Here is a 13,825-nt window from a genome sequence, read left to right on the forward strand (position 1 = left end):
AATCAAATCTACTTTAATTCCATAAGAAATATTCTTTTACCTTCAGTGAGACTAGTGGAAAAACACAAGCATCTTTCTAGACAGGGTATATGTCATTGTGCTGGTACACAGTGGGTGACACCCTCCCTGATGAAATTCAAACCAGCCAAAAAAAAAAAAAAAAAAAGAAAAGGATTCACAATTTAGATTGGATAGAAAAGACATACTGAATGTTGAGATCAACAACTTATTTTAAAAGAAGAAAATAATTTAAACATATATTTCTTCAGGGACATTCAAATTTTTACTCATGTCTGGTTACTATGTAACCATTGTTTCTGTCCCTTTTTGGGTTGGTCACAGAAACACAGAGGAAGATACAGGAAGCTTTGACTTACAGGAATACAGTGTAGCTCAATCTTTTGTTTTTAAGGTGCAGTGATTTCAGTCTCTAAATGTAACTTCAGGCAGTCTGAAAAGAAACAGGTTAAAATCTCTTTCAGTTATAATTGGTATTTCAGATTTAATTAAAAATTAAACTTTCATAATGTTTCACCATCCAAAGCAATGCATTATCAGTCAAGCGTGGCTTTTTCTTCTTCTTCTTCTTTTTTTTTTCTGTTAAGAGGAAAAAAAAAAAAACCTCTTCCCAGAGTAGTTTTTTAATGAAAAGAAAAGGATCTAAGAAGGAAAAAAAAGCAATCCTGAAAAACAAAATATGCCTTCATGTTAAGGACTTCATAATGATATGACTAGAAGCTCAGTGTTTCAGAATTTTAGCTATATTCTATCTGATTTTTCAGAAACTCCTAAACAATGTAACAGCCTAAAGATTACATAAAATGTTAAATTCAGAGAATATAGAAGAAAGTCTATGGCTCTGAATACATGTTAAAAGAAAATTATGACTTCAAATAAAATTTTTTAAAATGCTAGATCTATGACTCCAATGACTGAATTGGTGGTGAGGTAGATGGTGAAGTAGAAGTAAATGAACATATTTAGCAACAAAAAAATGGCCATTGAAATATCCTGTATTATGAGTTTTGCATGCCCCATTTCGCATCAGATTGTACATCTTGTCACACGCAGCCACTTCTGCTTGAAGCAACACAGGAAGAACATGAGGATTTCAACCAGACCTCCCGGTTTAAATAACTCTAATCACATTTCTTATTTTTTAATATTTCAAATTAAGAGTCCAGGCATTAATATCTCCAAGTATGTCATAAACATTGGGCTTAAAACATTATACTACTTTTTTCAATTCTTTCTGTCTTCAAACAACACCATCTAAAAATAATAGTTTTTGGAAAAAAAAAACAGATAAAGTCATCCCTGTTTTCAGCTTCAAATAACTGACACAATAGGATTTAGGAAAATTTAGTGTTTTAAATGTTAACTGAGATAATACAATTATCTTTCTTTTACTTTATAGCATGGAAGTTTTAAAAATACATTTGTAGCACTAAATGTGGTATGTTTATGTCCAGCTTCCCATTAGTGCAAAGTAATATTTTAAAACTTCCATATATGAGAACATAACCATAAATCATCCCTGAAATTGCATCTATTATTAGAAAATGCATTTGGTTCTCACTTGTGAATCCTGTTTTCTTTTTCCCTTGAAATATATGGAGGAATATTTTGGGTAATGTGTGTATTTGATGTACAGAGATTTCAAATGCAAACGTGCTCAGATTCACACTAAATCCACCCATGAATGGGATTACATTTTTTAAAAAAATCATTGACATTGACTAACTAAACTTTTTCCTTGCCTCTCACATGCCTGAATTAGACTTAAAATGCACCAGCGTAAAGACAGAAATTATGAAGGTGTCACCAGGGACAACTGAATGAGAGGAGGGGAGTGCATATAATTCCTTATAAGGCAACAAAACATTCAAAAAAGTAACTGACAAAAATAACTTGTGGCATTTATTGAAACCTTAAAATCTGTACCCCCATAATATGCCAAAATAAAAAAAAATTAAAAAAAAAAAAAAATAACTTGTGTTCAGAAATTAATGGGTTATAATATATAAATAAATTGGATAACAATAACCTCTAATAAATGACTCAGAAATATAAAACTGCCCACCTTTAGATAAATCTGAGTTATCAACTGATATTATTCTACTCAACAGTCAAATACGGTTAGTGAAACTGATTCACTGTCTAGTTCAGACAAGAAAAGGTGACAGAAACTAGGCTGAATATTTACATATAAACCTTTTAAATGACAACTAGTAGTTCAGTTCAATCAGTCAGATTTCCTTTTCCTCAATTCACCAGATGTTGAGTGAATTGAACTATCAGTTCAAAACAATAAAGCCAATTCTATGAATAGATAGTACTAAGTTACATTTTCCCCCTTCCCTCATGTCATTCCTCTTTGTCCTCTCTGGCCTTTCTCTTCTAATTTTGCCTGTTTCTTCCCTACTTTCACTTTTTTTCCTTACTTCTTTCTCTCTCATTTTTTTTCCCTTGGTGAGGGTAATGAAGCTCAAAAATAACATCTTGTATCCTGTTGAGGGAAACTTGGTCACAACTATCCTTCCAGATGACAAACTCATTCTTAAATGTCTGTTTCCCAATCCAAAGAAAACAGAGCAATTGAGAAAATAGAGACACAACATCACTTACCACTACCAACACCACCACTTTTAATTCCCAGGCTGTATTCATCACAAGGAGTACTGAAATTTATTTACATTATACCTAACCTCAAATAGGACCACAAATAAGACTAATAACAGGACCATTTTGTGGCACTCAGGCAAACGGCTGGGCAAAACAGATGGATCTTACTTTGAGCCAGGACTCAAAAAATACAGTCGCCAACTCACTGTTGGCGACTACATATCTTGGCCCAAAGATGGACCTGGAAGTGGGACCAGTTGTCTTTGATATGAATACTGCTCATCTTCATATCTGCCTCATGAACAAATCATTCACTCTGTCACTACGTGGTAGGGTTAAGTACTGGGTAGGAATTGCTTGGAAAATTGGTCATCAAGGAAGCGAAATATTTGAGGGAATGTTGGGTGAGATGAAGAAGCAGAAAGTTAGGACCAGGGCCTTATTTTTGGCACTGCTGTATACTTTTCAACTTCCTGCTTTATTTTTTTTATTTCAAGTTCACTACTGTACACTGAACTCAACTTCGAAATAGTAGAGGTACAGAGTATATGTCATCCTTAGAATAACTTGCCCCTGATATTTCAGGCTTTAAAATTTAAGACACACAGATCAATCTTGGTCATTATTAATACTGACAACCAGTGTCAGACTTCTTTAGTCAGAACAAAACTACGTAGACTTTATAGATTACAGTCAATATCCAATGATGCACTGAAAAACAGCTCAGTAATCAATGCAAATTACAAAGCCCAGAAGACTGTTTTTCTCAGCAGAGACCCTTTAGCAAAAGAGTAGTCCATTCCACACTAGATAAAGATTCTGAATGGCTTTCCAGAGAAGTAGCAAATGTATTATATTACAGTAACTTATCCTGTAAGTCACAAGGCTACAAACAAAGCACCCGGTCAATTAAAAAAAAAAAAAAAACTGAAGCAGGGTGAGGAAGATTATAGATTTTAACATTGACTAGGAACAAAGGGCTGCTTCTGACCACACTCTACTTTTTAAAATCCTTACGTGGAAGGAGTTTTAGATATCACCAGGTCATAGAACTTCAAGGAAAGAATGACAAAGTGCTCCAGTTTAGGAGGTCTATTATAATTCATGCACTTCTCTTATTGCTCTCTCCCAACTATTCAGCACAGATTGTATCTTGCTCAGATCATTTTTTGAGAGTTCACTCACCTCTCTATGATTTATTTATTCAGACACTCTTCATATTTGATTTTAAAAAGAGACAGCCCTGTTGTGGTCAGCATAGAAAGATAATTATAATACTTTAATTATGTCTTTTAGTTTTTTTCTTTTCACTCACTTTTTCTTCCACCAGAAAATTTCAAAGACAATCCCAAATATAATACTATTTTATTCATGAATACTTTATTATGTATTAATAAAAGATAATGACACACATATCATCCCACATAAAAAATAATAGTAATTCTTTAATGTTATCAACTATCCTGTCCATGTCAAATGATTGACTTTTAAATGTTTTTCTTTTTATACAGCTGGTTGGTTTGAATTAGGATCTAAATGGATCTAAAAAGTACATTTCAATAATAATTCTCCTTTAATCTATAAATTCTCCATTCCATTTTTAATTTTAACTTTTTATTTTGGAACAATTTTAGATTTTTAGAAAAGTTGCAAAGATAATACAGAGTTCCCATATTTCCTTCACTAGCTTCTCCTAATATTAACATCTTACATAACCATGGTAAATTTGTCAAAACTAAGAAATTAACATTGCTACAATATTATTAACTAAAATGCAGACTTTATTCAGATGTCACCAGTTTTTCCATTAAAATCTTTTTTCTGTTCCAAGAATCCAGTCCAGGATACCATGTTGCATTTAGTTGCCATGTCTCCTTTGTCTCATCTGACCTGTGACTGTTTCTCAGTCTTTCCTTGTTTCTCATGACCTTGACAGTTTTGAATAGTAGTGGTCAGATATTTTGTGAAATATTATCACAATTTGGATTTCTCTGATATTTTCTCATAATTAGGCTGGAATTATGAGTTTTATAAATAATACAAAAGGGGTGCCTTTCTTATAATATTGGGGATACATGATATCAACATGACATCACGGGGGATGTTAACCTTGGTCACTTGGTTAAGGTAGTGTTTACAGGTTTCTCTACACTTCTTTTAATTTTAATAAGCATAATTTCATTTTTGACAGCTTGAGGTATAATTTATGTAACATATATTTCACTCTTATTAAGTATACAACTCAATGATTTTAAGTAAATTTAGTGTGGTATAACCACCACTACCACAGTCCATTTTTAGAACATTTTCATTACTTCAAAAAGATCCTTCCTGCCCTTAGGCAGCCAGTCCCCACATTTATCCCTAGTCCCAGATAACAACTAGTAAGTTTTCTGTCTCCAAAAATTTGCCTTTTTCTGGACATTTCTTATAAATACAATCACACAATATGTGGTCTCTTTCATGTGGCTTTTTTGACTTACCCTAATTCATTTTTTTGGGATTCATCTATTTTGTGGCATCAAGCAATAATCTATTTCCTTTTACTGATGAATAGCACTTCACTTTATGAATATAGCCCAACATTTGGTTTATCCACTCATCAGTTGATAGACATTTGAATTGTTTCCAGTTTTTGACTATTATATGTAATAAACAATGCTGCCTGACATATAAAGTCTCTGTCAGGCCATATGTTTTCATTTCTCTTAGGCAGATACCTAGAAGTGGAATTGCTGGGTCATAAGGATTAGTTCATTTTAACTTTTGAGAAATCTCCAAACCATTTTTCATAGCAATTGTACTATTTTACATTCCCATCAGCAATGTGGGAAGGTTCTAATTTCTCCATGTCTTCACCAACAGTTGTTATTGTCTACCTTTTTTATTATAACCACTTTAGTGGCTTTAAAGTAGTATTTTGTGGTTTTCATTTACTTTTCCCTAGGATTAATAATGTTGAGCATTTTTTTATGTGCTTATCAGCCAAGCCTATATCATCTCTGGTGAATCACTTTGGTGACTAGTCAAACATTTTGCCCAATTTTTAATTGGGTTGTTTGTCTTTTTATTATTGAAGAGATATTTATATATTATGGATAGAAATTCTATATCAGACTAAAAAGATCATAATCTTACAGATATTTTCTCCAGTCTGAGGCTTGTCATTTAATTTTTTATAGATTTTTTTGAAGTATAAACATTTTAAATTTTGTTGAAATCCAAATTATCAGGCTTTTTAAAATCAAGCTTTTTGTATGATATCTAAGAACTCTGTCTAACCCAAGGTTATGAAGATTTTCTCTTGTTTTCTTCTAGAAGTTTTATAATTTCAGCTGTTACATTTAGGTTCATGACTCATTTTGAGTTAATTTTTATGTATGGTATGAGGTAAGGTTTTCAATTTTTTCATAATCCTAGAATAAACGATGTTCATTAATATTTCAGATAATCCTAGAACCTATTAACTAGGACCATTTATTGAAAAGACTATCCCCTCCCCTGTTAAATTTCCTGTCACCTTTGTCAAAATTAATTGAGCAAAAATAAAAAGGTTAATTTTCTAAACTCTCAATTCCATTCCATTGATCTGCATGCCAGAACTACTCTCTCTTTCGTAGTGTAGTTTTCAAAACAAGGAGCTATACATTTTCAATTTTATTCTCCTTTTTCAAAATTATTTTTACTATTCTGAGTCTTCTGCATCCTCATGTAAATTTTAGGATTAGTTTACCAATTTCTTCAAAAATGCCTTTTTTGGTTATTGTGACTAGAAATGTTTTCTTAATTTCATTGTTTGTTGCTAATATATAGAAATATAATTGATTTTTATGCAATGTTGTAGCTAATTGACTTGCTAAATTCCTTCATTAGTTCACGTGTGTGTGTGTGCATGTGCATTACTTAGGATTTTCTACATATAGGATTATTATGTCTGCAAATAAAGTATTAGTTTTTGCTTTCCAATTTAGATGCCATTGGTTTCTATCTGCTCTGTCTTCCCTTCCATTTTTTTCTCCTTTCTTCTTTCTTTTCTGCTTCATTTTTCTTTCTTTCTTTCTTTTCTTTATCATCCTGAGTTGAATCTCCAGTAATGTTGAATAAAAGAGGTAAGATCTGACAACCGTGCTGTTTTTCTAATCACAGGAGTCTATCACCCAGTTTTTTTTTTTATCATAAATATGATGTCATACTTTTTTCAGATATGCTCTTTATCAGGTTATAGAAGTTCCCTTCTATCTCTAATTTGTAAAATGTTTCTATCACAAATGGATATTAGATCTTCTCAAATGTTTTTTGTGCATCTATTGAGATAGTCATATGTTTTTTTCTTTTCTTCTATTAATATGGTATATTATATTAATTGATTATTGGATATTAAGTCAACCTTGCATTCCTGGGATAAATCCTACTTGGTCCTTGGTCAGGATGTATAATACTTTTACATACTGCAGTATCTGGTTTGTGAATATTTTTTGAAGATATTGATATCTATATTCATGAGGGATACTAGTCTGAAGTTTTCTTTTATCATTATGTCTTTGTTTGGCTTTGGTCTTTGGGTAATAGTGTCCTCATAGAATGAAATGAAAAATGTTTTTTTTCCCTCTATTTTCTGGAAAGGTTTGTGAAGGATTGGCATTATTTATTCTTTAAATATTGGATAGAATTTACCAGCAAAGTCATCTGCATCTAGGGTTTTATTTTTATTATAATCTCTTTACTATTATAGGTTTATTCAGATTTTCTATTTCTTCTTAAGTCAGTTTTAGTAATACATGCATTTTTAGGACAGTCCAATTAATCTAAGTTGTCTAATGGATTGGGATATATTTGTTTGTAGTATTACCTCAAAATCCTTTTAATTTATCCTGGGCTGGTAATGATGCCCTCTTTTTCATTCCTGATTTTGGTAATCTATCATCTTCTCTCCTTTTTCCTTGGTTAGTCTAGCAAGAGATCTGTCCATTTTTTTCATCTTTTAACAAAACTAACTTTTGGTTTTATTAGTTTTCACTACTATTTTCTTTCTATTTCATTGATTTCTGCTATCATCTTTATTATTTTCTTCCATTTAAATTCAGTTTAATTATATATATTAATACTATGCCTATATTTACGTACATAATTACATTATCAGATCATTTTATGTCTTTAGGTGGATTTTAGTTACTGTTTGTTGTCATTTCCTTTTTACTTAAAGGCTATCCTTTAGTATTTCTTGTAAGACAGGTCTACTAGCAATGAATGGTCTCAGTCTTTTGTTTATCTGTGATATCTTTATTTTGTCTTCATACATGAAGAACACTTTTGCTGGATATAAGATTCTTAATTGACATTTTTTTCTTCTTTTCTCTTCAGCACTTTGAATATATTATCCCTCTGCCTTCTGGTTTTGTTTCTGATGAGAAATAAGCTGTTGTCCTCCTGTATCTAATAGTCTTTTTTCTCTTGTGTCTGTCAAGGCATTTTCTTTTTCTCTGACTTTTGAAAGTTTGACTAGAATGTGTCTATGCATAGATCTTTTATGTGTTTTCCCTACTTGGAGTTTTTGAGATTCTGGAATGTATAGATTAATGTTATTCACCACATTTGGGAAGTTTCTGGCAATTAATTCTTCACACATTTTTATTCCCTTTCTTTCTCTCTTTTACCATTACACATATGTTAGTATGCTTGATGGTGTCTCACAGGTCTCTGAAGATCTGTTCACTTTTTTCATTTCATTTTTTCTCTTCAAATTAGATAATTTTTATTGATTGAGCTTCAAACTTACCGTTTCTTTATTCTGCCATCTCAAATCTGTTATTAAGATCCTCTAGTAAATTTTTCAATTCAGTTATTATATTTTCAATTCCAGAATTTTTGTTTCTTTTTAAATAATTTTTCTTTATATCAATGTTCTCTATTTGAATTATAATTAGAGTAATATTTTAAATTATTTAACATGATTTCCTTAATTATTTGAAAATATTTATAATAGTTGATTTCAACTCTTTGTTTGCTAAATTCAACATCTGCTCTCCTCTCTTCAACCAGAGATAGTCTCTCTTAACTGCTTTTTAAATTAGGTATGCATCACATTACTGTTTCTTTACATGTCTCATAATTTTTCCTTGAAAATTGACATTTTGTATAATATAGCAACTTTGGTTTCTGATTTTTCCTCCTGGGAGTTGTTGCTGTTACTGTTCTTTGTCTACTCGTTTAGGACTTCCCTGATCTAACTCTATGGAGTTTTGTCTTGCTCAAGCTGTGTAACTGCTGATGTCTCTACCCCGTTTTTATCATTCCTATTTTTGTTTTTGAGCTAAGACTTGCTCCTGTGTCAGCACAGTTTACAAGTCAGCCAATGACTGGTCACAGGTTATATCCAAACACCTTAGGCCAATAAACTAACACCCGTAGCTGATATATATGTGTGTGGGTTGGAGAATTCATTCAGAGTTCAGGAAATTTAGAAGTGTCTTTTGACTTTACTTTCCATTGGTTCTCTCTTATTCTCTCTTTGTATGCCTAAGGCCTTATATTCAGCCAAGGATAAGTGGATATCTTGGACCCTCTCTGGTCTTACCTAGAGCATGTGTGCAGCCTTCCAGATCACTAAGCTTATCAAGGCTCAATGTGGCAGCCTCCTTTTCTAATTCTCCCTGCCGAATTTCTAGCTGATCTGCCAGTCCTGCCCCACCCTGAAAGTAATTTCAGGCTAGATATGTTTGTCCTTCCTGTCTGTTTTCCACTGAGATTGCTACTGTTTTTATTTTATTTTATTTTGGTTTGGTTTTATTTTGCTTTGTTTTTGGTAGAAAACAGCACATCAAATATTTTATTGTATTCACACATTCTATAGTTCAGGAATTCAAAAAGAGAATAGTAGGGAAGGCTTTTCTTTTCTCTACAAAATCCAGAGTCTCAGCTGAGTTGACTCAAATGGCTGAAAATGATTTAAACAACTGGGAGACTGCAACATGTAGGGCTTTATAATCCAAAGCGAGTTTATTCACTTCCCTGATTGCTACTGTTTTGACAATACCTAAGGGTATAGGGTCCTTCTAGTTCTACTCCATCAAATCACCCCTTTCAGCAGTAAAATTATGGGTTTTCATAGCCTGCCCTGCCCTGGTAGAACGACTGTGCCAGTGGAGCTGCGGAGGGGTTAGGGATGTGAGCAACCCTGGCTAAAACATCATAGGCTCCCAATTATGTTAGTTGTTCCACCATAATTTTTAATATGGCCCTTTTTACTCCCAAAAGTATCCAGTTTGGGTGATATAACTTGTGATCTCCTTCTCTATAGTGAGCATAAACAACTTATGGCATTTCTTCATCAAATGATCATTGCCTAATTCTTTCCCTTGTAATGCAGGAATCAGGGGCCTAGCTATAGGTGTGAGTGAGGTGGGGTGGAGAGTCCAACTGCATTGAATGAAAGTTTCTATCATAGTTACCTGTGTATGAGAAATACTTAACTGCCTTTCCCTCTACATCTCTAGAAAGTTTAAAAGTTCTAGGGGATTAAGAATGCCTATCAGTCTCGAAAGTCCTTAGTTAAGTTGTGCCATGAAGATTGAGAAGTGGATGGAATATAGGAATGAGGGTGCCAAACTTCTCCCATAGGAGATAAAGAGTTTACCTTACTTTACAGAGGTGAGAGGAACCATTTAAGAGAAGGGTTAGAATTACATTGGTTAAGAATAGGTTGCTAAGAAATTTGGAGCTAGACTGAGCTGGAATATACCTATTGCAAGCAATTGTGAACAACATATCATCTAAACTTAATTTCATACAAAATAATAGCTCAGAGATCTCTCTAAATAGGTCCATATACTTACTTGGCTCAGGTTAGTTTTTACCATCTTATTTTCTCAGATCTTTCTGTGCCCACCCAGTGAATGCTTCCTCAGGAACATATGAATGGAGTAAGCTCTTCTGGGAGCTTCAATAACTCTTGTACATCAGCAAGTTCCCATATAGAAATAAGGAATAATATTCACTGTAAAAATGATTTCTCTTTTACAAGATGATTTATAATAAAATTCCCTAGCAAACAGACTCTCCTAGAGCATTTAAATTATTAATATGAATAGATTTACAAAAATCACTCCTATCACATAAAAAGAGATAAATATGTAGTATCTGCTTTTAGGAATTTTAAAAACTTTTATTTTCCTTCAGAGTCTATAAAAATGGGAAAAATCAGCAAATTTTGTGAAATAGAAAAGCAGAATGTATGAAGTATTAACTATAGATATCTTACTGATATTTTTGTATCAACATTAATACTTTACATTTACAGTGTTGAAGAAATCAAAATATTCACCAAATTTCATGCCATAACAATTCACCTTTACCCTAGGAACCTATAACTAGTACTATAAGGATTACCGTTTCTATCTGAAAAACAAGGAATCTAAGCTATAAAAAAAAAAAAACCCTGAAACTTCACATAAATTTCTTAAGACACTGCTAAATCTAATGATGTGATGAAACTCTATCACCTTGCAGTATCAGGTTATCAATTAGGCAACATCCAGACTACAATGAAAAAGAAACTTTAAGCCTCCAACTCCCATTTTTCTTTGCACTAGACTGGATTCAAAATAAATATTTTAAACAGATTTTTGGTCCTATGGAATGATATTTCTCAAGCTAATCTCCCAAGTAATTGTTTTTGTTAGGCTTTTAAATTTCTATAAGAAGATTTTAACTCTATCCCAACTTAGTCAAGTTGGGATATTTCTGCTATTAATTAACAAACAATAGTTATATTCCAAATGTTTCCCAGTAATAGAACCTAGAATTCACTAACATCCAATGACAATCAAAGGCATCCTTCAGAGAAACAATATATATGGAAAGTTTCCTGAAAGATGTACCACCCTTTCATTTGGGGTTAGCATCTAGATATATTCTAAAATCCACCTTTGAATTATAACAGAGTGAATTTTTTGTCTATCTGGTCCAAATCTTATAAGGATGAGAATACTAAATTTCACATTAACATGATATTTCTACATTGAGGCCTACAAAGAAGTTTTCCTATAAAATATTCTTTGCTGCTCATGAAATTAAATATTTACTGTGGTATTCATGATATATTATAGTGATCCTTTTACATACTTAAGAGCATCTGAAAAAGATATTTTTTCCTAGTCTAAGCATCAGCAATTCACTTCTTTAAAATATATGATCAGAGTCCAATTTGTAAATGTACATAAGATCCTATATACAATGTTTCTCTTTATAGGTCCAATTCTTGCCTCCTTCTCATGTTTTTCCATTGCTTACTATTTTGTTTTTCATTTGCTTCATTTATATTATATATTTCACTTATATTTTATTTACTTTAATTTATATTAAATAAATATATTTATAACATATATCTATACATTAATATAATTTAAACCATTTTAATTTCTTTTTGGAACAAAGAGACGTCTATCTGTCTCTCTTGTATCTTTGGCTTTTTATCTACCCTTCTATATATCAATTCATCTAAATTTATTATATGATACCCCCAAATTTTAGATGCAATTTGAAAATGTCGAACTACATCTTCTAGGAATAAAACTTAATAAATTCATCTATGTCTTTGTGGGACTTTAGTTTTCTTCTGCCTTCAGTGAGTGAGGCCAAGTAACAGATTTGTATCATCAGAGCTCAAGATTAACTTAAAGTTTAACTAAGCAACTTTTCGCTAAGTCACTTAAAGATGATTCTTGGCTCTCTGTGCAGGAATAAAACAATTTGTAACTTATGGAACAACATCAGCTATTTTCAAATCATTAATAAAGTATACAACATAGGGAAGCCAAGACGGACTGTACAGGTTGTGCTCTGCACAGGGCACCCAGGCCAGGAGTGTGTGTTACTGAATAATCGATGGTCCCTAGCCAAATCTGCATCTGCTGGAGCAAGGGGTTTCTTTTAATAATTTACATAAGGTATCCAAAGAGAGCAGTTTTTTCCTAAATTGTATTAAACCTCTATATGTGCTAAGGGAGGCCTTCAATAACATGTTTCTAACTTCTTACTTCTAATAAAATATAATTCATTGCATTAGTATTAGCTGACTTTCTAGCTGTTTCATGTCACTAAATACTCAAGTAAACCTCCTGGTAATGACCTTACCTCATAAGCTTGGGTCTCCATGACTTGGACTAAAGAATGCTTTAAAAACAGAATATTAATAAGTTCTGCGACAATGAGTCATTTGTATAATAGACTACTTTTCCCTTAATTTTAGCTCCTGGCTTCCACTATCCCTGGCAGATCTTATATAGTTAACTCTCAATGAATTATCTGCAGGCGGGCTATGCATAACACATTTTCATATTAACTTTTCTTGACTATAAGATTAATACATGGCCACTGCAAAAAAAATAATGGAAAATACAGAAAAGTATAAGAAAAAAATTACAAGGATCAATAGTCTGACCATACAGAGACAATTAACCACTACTGGCACTTCAAGGTTTCATTCCATTGTGACAAATTTTAATCCCAGTTTGGCTTACCCATTTTCCCCTGAGTTTCCTCATATTTCCACTATTTGGTACCGTGATCAAGATTTCAAGAGTAATTATTTTCTATAAAATTACTTCAATAAATAATCAAGTAATATTATATTTCATAGGCCTGCTATTGATTATTATTCATTATACTTCTTATTCATTATTATGGCTTATTATCTTTATTTCATGAATTTGGTTTTATCCAATCATGCCCTAAGAAGATTTTCTATTATATATATAGTAAAATCTACTACTATGTAAATATTAGAGCATTTCTTTGAAATAATATGGAGGTTAGAAATAGCTTCGAATAGAGAACAAAATAAAATGCCAAATTTGATCCCTAAAAGCCAAAATTGTATAAAGGTAAAATATTTTAAATAACACCCCTGTTTATTTTTATTATCTTCACTACAACTAAAATATTAGTATGGAAAACTGAGAGCCAGTGATGCCCATAAAGGTAAAGTGCCATAAAAGCCCCAACGCATTATCTCTCAAGAGTCTAGTCCTACTCTGTCTGAGGAGTTATCCTCTTTCTGTGAACTCTGTCATGTAGAATTACATCATCTCCCACGGCTCAGATTATCTCCAATTCATAAAATGCTTTAACAAAAACTGTTATGAAGTGGGTTCTGTTATATATTCATATAACTTCCTCCTCACTTTGGTTTAGTACGGAAATA

General features: G+C 32.2%; 1 protein-coding gene across 12 annotated transcripts in view; it reads right to left on the reverse strand.

Moving 5' to 3' along the window:
• Positions 1-13,825, reverse strand: part of ZBTB20 (zinc finger and BTB domain containing 20) — a 760,184-nt gene that overhangs the window by 468,079 nt on the left and 278,280 nt on the right. For 10 of the 12 annotated variants that reach the window (XR_012918895.1, XM_076001586.1, XM_020287358.2 and 7 more), the window contains one exon: positions 378-451. The exons of the other annotated variants lie outside the window; for them this stretch is intronic. The gene's annotated coding sequence lies outside the window, so the exon portion shown is untranslated. The remainder of the gene's footprint in view (positions 1-377; positions 452-13,825) is intronic. 12 annotated transcript variants of the gene reach the window in all.

Source organism: Microcebus murinus, chromosome 1, assembly GCF_040939455.1.
Source record: "Microcebus murinus isolate Inina chromosome 1, M.murinus_Inina_mat1.0, whole genome shotgun sequence".
NCBI lineage: Eukaryota > Metazoa > Chordata > Mammalia > Primates > Cheirogaleidae > Microcebus > Microcebus murinus.